The sequence below is a fragment of the Suricata suricatta genome, chromosome X, assembly GCF_006229205.1.
Source record: "Suricata suricatta isolate VVHF042 chromosome X, meerkat_22Aug2017_6uvM2_HiC, whole genome shotgun sequence".
Classification (NCBI taxonomy): Eukaryota; Metazoa; Chordata; class Mammalia; order Carnivora; family Herpestidae; genus Suricata; species Suricata suricatta.
The window spans coordinates 75256182-75264581 of NC_043717.1; positions in this window are offsets into that span (position 1 = coordinate 75256182).

Sequence of the window (8400 nt, forward strand, 5' to 3'; positions counted from 1 at the left end):
GTTAAGTTATTTATTTTGAGAGAGAGAAAACACTAGTAGTGGGGAGGCAAAGAGGGAGAGATAGAGAATCCCAAGCAGGCTCTGCCTTGTCAGCACAGAGCGTGATGTGGGGCTTGAACTCATGAACCTGGAGGTCATGACCTGAGCCAAAATCAAGAGTCAGACACTTAACCAACTAAGCCAACCAGGCACCTCTCAAGTGTTATTTTTATACGTACACTAAAACAGTCTGACTACTGACTGGCTCAACTTTTAAAATAACTCTATGATTTAAAGAACTTTTTTTTACACAAGTTCTTTCTCTTGAATATTGCTAACAACCCTATAATATACTCCCAATTTAGAGATGCAGAAACTGAGAGTCAGAGAGATGGTAAATGATCCACTTTTGATGGGAAAACGGCCCAAGGGCAGAATCTGAATATGATTAGACTCTTTGGCTGTGAGCCTTGTATTTTTTCTGTTGAACATGCCATCTTCTTAGCATCTCCATTTTTATACACGTAAACCATAACAGTGATAATAATTACCATGATAAAACAGAAGCACAGAGAAGTGAAAAGAGTTTTCCAAGGACACGGCTGGTAAAGTGTTAGAGCTTAGAATTGGATGCAGAAATCACTCTGATAGTCTGCTTGCTGATCTGTTCTCTTTTTTTTAATGTTTATTTTATTTTTGAGAGAGAGAGAGAAAGAGGCAGAGAGAGAGAGAGGACAGGAGGGGTAGAAAGAGAGAGGGAAACAGAATCCCAAGCAGGCTCCAAGCTGTCAGCACAGAGCCTGAAGCAAAGCTCTAAGCCATGAACTGTGAGATTATGATCTGAACCAAAGTCAGATGCTCACCCACCCAGGCACCCTCTGATATGGTCTTTACCCTAAGCAGTTCATCCTTTTTTTTTTTTTTTTTTTTTTAACAATCTGGTCTAATACCTGCCTGTCTATGCCCTTTGATATCATAGCAAAGCCCTCTATATCCTCTTCCTGCTGCCACCATTCTACTGATGTAGCTTTCTTTAATTACCTCTTAGATAATAAATCTGGCATGTACACAAAAGTACACAAAATCTTACTTTGGAAGTGGGGAGTCTGAATATGTATAGGAGACTATAACCACAGCAACAAATGAACAGATAATGGAAGTAGCTTAGCACAATAGAAGTTTATTTCTCTCTCATGTGAGTGTAGTTGTTCTTAGTGGCTAGCTTTCAGCCACAAAGTGTTTTAGGAACCTTGGGTTCTCCCATATTGTACATGGGCTATAATCCAGGATCTCAGATTTCATTCCATTGGTGAAAACTCCTCAGACACTGCCTCATCGAGATGCAAGGTGGACAAAAAAACAAAAACAACAACAACAAAAAAAACCATAGTCCCTAATAGGGCGGCCACTTCCTTGTAACAGTTGTACTTTAAGGAAGAGAGAATACAAATATGGGTGAACTACTATTCTTTTCCATTACACAAGTTCAGAAATGTTGTGAGGTCACACAGCTATTAAGTGGTAGAGAAGGGATTTGAAACCAAGTCTGTCTAAATCTACAATGTGTCCTCTAAATGATCATGCCTTCTGATTTTTTAAAACTTTTATTTAAAAAAAATTAATGTTTATTTTTGAGAGACAGAGAGGCAGAGCATGAGCAGGATTGGGGCAGAGAGAGAGGAAAACACAGAATCTGAAGCAGGCTCCAGACTCTGAGCTGTCTGCACAAAGCCAGATGTGGGGCTTGAACTCACATACCATGAGATCATGATCTGAGCTGAAGTTGAACTCACAAACCGTGAGATCACGACCTGAGCTGAAGTTAACTGACTGAGCCACCCAGGCGCCCCATACCTTCTGCCTTTTTATAAGAAAATTGTTTGGGATGAGCCCCGGGTGTTGTATGTAAGCCTAGAGATACATCCCATGAATAATGGGAATTTACTCCCAAAGCCAAGAGCACACTGTATACATTGTATGTTAGCTAACTTGATAATAAATTATATTTAAAAAACAAAAATAAGAAAATCATTTTCTTCTTCAAAAGGAATTCACGTGATCTATCTCATGATCTCTAATTAGTCATTACAAGGTAGATACCAAGAAAGCTGTGTCCTGACAATGCCCTTGCTTCAGACTTTACTTTTGTACATGTGGTTCATTCTCAGGAATTCTGAAATGATGCTAATGATGTTGTTTACCTTTTAGTTTTGATCCTCATCCTCTGTTTCTGACTGATCCTTTCCTGAGTCCTCTAGTCTCTGAGTCCACTAGTTTGTTTTACCTATTAGGAAATTAATTATCTTCATTTTCAAATATTCTCCAACAAGTTAGGGGCGGGGAGGCACAAATGGTAGCTAATTTATTCAAGTAAGCATATATTTAAAAAAATTTTTTTATGGTTTTTATTTACTTTGGAGAGACAGAGACAGTGGGAGCAGGGGAGGGTCAGAGAGAGAGGGAGATACAGAATCTGAAGCAAGCTCTAGGCTCTGAGCTAGCTGTCAGCACAAAGCCCGATGCGGATCTCGAACCCATGAACTGTGAGATCATGACCTGAGCTGAAGCTGGACGCTCAACTGACTGAGCCACCCAGGCACCCCCAAGTAAGCACATACTTAAAAAGTAAACAATTAAATACAAACAACTGGTTAATTGCAAAATTATTAACTGGCTGTTTTAAACTCTAAAACCAGTTATTTGACCTGCCACCAATTTCTTCTCTCCTCAGAAGTGCATTGAAACTCTGGATCCAGCTGTAGATTGAGCCAAAAGAAATATTTATATTTCCCAGTATCCATGTTCTCTGATATACAGTTGACCCTTGAGCAATGCAGTGATTAACACAATAAAATATCTGTATATAATTTTGGTTCCTCAAAAACTTAACTACTAGTAGCCTATTGTTAGCCAGAAGTCTTACTAATAACATAAACAATTGATTAACATATATTTTGTATGTCATATGATTTATATACAATACTATAGAATACAATTCTTACAATAAAGTAAGCTAGAAAAAAACTATTATTAAGAAAATAATAATGGAGAAATAACATATGTATAGTATTTTACTGTATTTATGGAAAAAATCAACATGTAAGTGGGCCCACACAATTCAAACTCTTAAGTGTCAACTCTAATTCTCCTACTTCTATTTTACTCACCCCAATTCAAGTACTTCTTTTCCAGAATCCCCAATTAGGAAATCCCCTGGGTGCCTTAAAATAATTGAGATATGTGATCTTTGCTAAGAACCCTTGAATCTGTGAGAAACTCCTAGAGATGGCTGCAGACAAATGTGTAGGCTTTACTAGGTGGGGTCCCAAGTGTTACCAAGGTCAAGATCTCAACTCCCACCATGGCCTTGACCAGAGCTTTTATTTTTTCTCTGGATAGAAGACTGTTTGTCTCTTAGCTATGACTTGGGAAGGGCATAAAGATCAACCATCTATAGCAAGAGGTCCCGTTCTGAGTCTAAACTAAGCCCATGACTAGAATTCAGATGTGTCCTTGCATATAAGTCTACTTGCATGAGGGACTGGAAATTTCCTTACTGGAGAGGGAGGTAGGCCTATAGTCATGGTCCAATTACATAGACCCAGTGTGGGAAAGGAGAACTGACTTGGGGGACCATTGTGATATCTGTCATTTGGCTGTGTCACTAATTCTACATCCCTTTGTTAAAGTGTAAATAAATCTCTAGGGGTGCCTGGGTGGCTCAGTTGGTTAAGCGTCTGACTTCAGCTCAGGTCGTGATCTCACAGTGTGTTCGAGCCCTGCGTCGGGTTCTGTGCTGATAGCTCAGAGGCTGGAGCCTGTTTCAGATTCTGTGTCTCCCTTTCCGCCTATTCCCCACTTATGCTCTGTTTCTCTCTGTCTCAATAATAAATAAAGATAAAAAAAATTTTAAGTGTAAATAAAATGGGAGAACCATTTCTTCTACTTCGCCATAGAACTCCATGCAGCACTGATGCCTTGAGGACTCCAAGTGTCAGTCACAATAGAGGGAGAAGCAGTACCTGAGAGAAGTGACAGCAGCCAGCCAATACAGTGGTACCCAGCAAAGGCCTGTTATGGAGGCAATGGATTGAATCTCAAAATGGCAAAGTCAGTTATCATTGCTACAAAGAAATAACCCATGGTTTTTTTGCTGATTTTGGTGCCTAATTCCTATGAAATTTTCTCTGAGAGTTTTGAATATTGTCTCATAGGCAGGTACAAAGTACAGTCAAAAATCATTTGGTGTCTGCATTTTCCCCCCTTTAGTACTCCTGTATGCTTTTGAAGACATTGCTTCAACCCCAATTCCTGAAATGCACACATCATTAGAAACCCTGACAGAAGCAAAGGTCATTCCCTGGCATTTGAATTAGCATCATGGTCTCTGAACCCCAAATAAAATGGCCACATTCTCATGATCCCAAGAGCATGAACATTGTAACTGTGGGAAAGTCCAATTCATTGTGCTAGAAAGATAGATGTGAGATGAAAACCAACTCAGGTAAAAACGGAATTGCACAGACTTAGAGCTGTAGTTCTTGAGTAGAGTCAAATGGGGATGGTTTAATCCACTAGAATAACTGCTTTGTGTTATTAATTTTCAGAAATTTTATTGAATAGCATTTGGCTTAGTGATCTATGACACCTTCAAGGCAGTACAGAGCATCCAGTACAATCTTCACTTCTGACCTCAGGAGAAGGAGATCATATATCCCTGAATGCAGTTTCCTCTTATGAGGCCTGAAAAGCATTAGCCACTAATCTTGCTCTCTTTGTTCCCTTTACTTGACCTTGCTACTGAAGAATGTACCCTTATTCTGGACGCTTAGCCTCTAAATTTCTCTATTTACTCAAACTGTGTCACAGAGAAGATTTGAGCTTGACAGTGCAGCAATAATTTTACAGGGGCACAGATAATTCAAGACATAGAAGTGTGAAAAACTTGAGGAAATGTACATTTGGAAACAGTATTTGATTTGTTCATTCATTTATTGACCATTTATTGAATGACTAAATTATATTAGGTTCTGTCCAAAGTGTTTATTGACTACATATATATTTAAATGAGCACCTATACATGAATGTGTGACTGTGACTCTCTTCAGATGCTCTAAAGATAAACAAAACTAATTTCGGGATCTTCCTTTTGGTATATATTCCTCTTCTTAACCTATCCCCTCCTGCTTCCATGCAGAATTATTCTAGATGATCCATGACAGGTCCAGTTCTGGTAGGCACATAAATGTCTTCCCAAAGATATATACATTCTACTCACTGGAAACTGTGAATGTGTTAGGTTACATGGCAAAGGAGAATTAAATTTGCAGATGGAATTAAGTTTGCTAATTAGCTGACCATGAGATGAGGAGATTATTATCGATTATCATGGTATGCCAATGTAATAACTAGGATATTTATAAGAGGAGGATGGAGGCAGAAGAGAGGAAAGAACCAGAGTAATGTAGCATGAAAAGGACTTGGCTCTATGTTGCTGGCTTTGAAAGATCGAAGAGGGAAGCCAAAAATTAAGAAACACAGGCAGCCTCTAGAAGCCAGAAAAGGCAAGAGCTCTGTAGAGCCTTCAGAATGAATATAGTGCTGCCTATACCTTGGTTTTAGCCCAGTGAGACCAATTTTGGGTTTCTGATTTCCATAACTATTAAGATAATAAATTTGTGTTATTCTAAATTACTAAGTTGGTGATAATTTGTCACAGCAGCAATAAGAAAATTAATACACTAAGAAATTATCTAAAGCAGTAACTCTTAGCCTTGACTGCACAATACAATAACTTGTAGATCTTCTAAGATCTTAATGTTCAGGTCACAAGACCAACCAGGAATTCAGGAATTGATATTTAGGTATCATTTTTTAAAGCTTTCCAGATAATTCCAATGTACAACAAGATTGAGAGTCACTGGTTCAACTAATTAAATGCTTTATATCACTATATTTTAATGGTGAAAATCTTGTTTGGCTGAGAACAATCTCTTCTTACCTATTTCTACCAGTTTGCTTTCAGCAGCACAAGAAAAAGTAAAGTTACCATGTCCAGAATCCCTGGGACTTGAGACCAGATGAGAAGAGCTTAACACAGCCTTCCAAGCAGCTAGACTAGAAGGTAAAGCATGGACAGAGGCTCACATCTAGCCTCTGTTTTGGTAGATCCATTCTCTTCTGAATGCCTGGGCATATAGTTATTCATAAAATGCCATTTGTTTTATTTTCAGGAAGGTGCCTAACAGTCATTGGAAGATGGACACAAGCTACCAAATGCATCTTAACATGTGACCTATCAAGACTTCTACATAAGAGAGTAAAATCAATTGCATACCTGACCAAATAGACCTGTTACTTACCAGAGAGAAGAACGAGCTATGTCTATGTTACTGGCATCAGCAAGCTGGAATCTGGAGTTCTTGGCCTAGATAATGTAAAACTAAGAGCTATTTTCTGAAGAATGAGGACTAAAGAATAGGAAATATATGAAATTAACTGTGTCTTTAGCAAAAAAATGAGTTATATATACCCTGAACCTGATTTCTCTTCTAGATTCAGGAAAAATTAACTGTGGTCATTTGGCTATGACATATAGGTAATGTGAGTCCAGTTTAGTAATGTAGTTACTAAAGAACATGCCATTTCATTGTCAATCTAAGGATGAAGCTTTACAATGGATTCTTTTCTGGTCTGGCAAAGGCTGATTAACTTCTATACATTCATGGAGACCACAGGATAGCAAATTCAGAAAGCCTGCTTTCATCCATAAAGGTAAGGCATGTGTATAAGGCTGCCATGATCCAACGTTTCCTGGGTTAGGCTGTGGTCCAAGGTAGATCGAATGCTTTTCTGTAAAATTCACTCCAAAAGCCTGACCAGGGAAGAAGGACCAAGACTGGTGGTATGCAAGGAAGTGATTTGCACTAGGTCACTAGCAATGATTATATGCATCTTTCCATTTGATAACTACATGATGGTAGCTTAAAATTGGCTATGAGGGTAGTATTTTCACCATGGAATTTGGCAAATGCTACAACTCAGTCTCCCCCAGTCCTCCCTCCTCCAAATAGCTGGTTTGGGGCTGATTAACTATTCACCAACACACTAGGAATTATATACAATAAAACAGGCTGAGTCTGAGACGTTTGGTGAAAGAATGAAGAAGGTTTTGTTTGTAAAAAAAAAAAAAGGTTTGGGTGAACATAACTGCTTCTTTGGGAAGAGAGCTCAGATACCTTCTTTATTTCTCTAAAGGGTAAATCATATCTCCTATGCATATGTGTGTGCAGGGAGGATTCCATGGAAAACAAATTCAACTCAATATAAAAACAAGAATTTATTAATGTTCAGTACCATTCAAAAGGGGAACAATTTCCCCATCACTGGAAGTGAGCAAATAGAGGCCCAAAAACCAGTAGGGTAAGAGTTTAAAAACCAGTATGAGGAGAAATATTTTGTAAGATCTCAAAGAATGCTCCTCATACTATTTATATCATCTCCCTCCTAATGGGCTGGCTTTTTATTTTCATCAAAATAGTAGCTTATGGGAACACAGGCAGAGCATGGAGATCTTCACATCCTGCTTTTAATATTCCTTTCTCTAGAATAACATTGGTAAAGAAGGCCTTTCCTATGATCAACTACCTGTATGTATCTTAGAAAAAACCCTGAGATACGTATTTTATTTGCCAACTCTCTCTAAAGGCACAATGCTACCCAAAAGGATTTCCCAAAGTGAATTAAAAGAAGCATTCTAGGGGCACCTGACTGGTTCGGTTGGTTAAGCATCTGACTTTTGATCTCACCTCAGGTCCAACTCCTGATCTTCGCTCAAGTCATGATCTCATGGTTGTGAGATCGAGTCACCTCTGTTTGGGATTCTCTCCTTCTGCCCCTTCTTTGCTTGTGCACATGCCCTTTGTCTCTGTTTCTCTCTCTCTCTTTCACTAAAAAAATAATAATTAAAACAAGCATTCCACTCAATCCAGGAGAAAAAACAATTCACATTAAATTAAGCAGTTGGAAGCAATTATACTACAGTGGAAAGAGTAGTTACATATTTACATTGCTTGAAACTATGTTCTACAAAGTCATGTCACACATAGCAACTATGAATAATAAACATAAAAAGAAACAGAGGAATTTTTTTAGATTAAATGTCTTTTTCTAGCAGCAGCTTATGGTTCTCTTTAGTTCACTTTCTGTTTTCATTAAATCAATCATTATTTCTTTTTTTTGTTTTGTTTTTTGTTTTTGTTTTTGGTTTTTTTAATTTTTTTTAATTTAAAAATTTTATTTATTTTTATTTTTTTTACTTTATAAAGTTTCATATTTTTTGACATATGCAATTATTTTCCATCATTTACAATACAGTAGTTGCAATGACACTCAAAACAGAAAAGCAAAGTAAAAAATCAA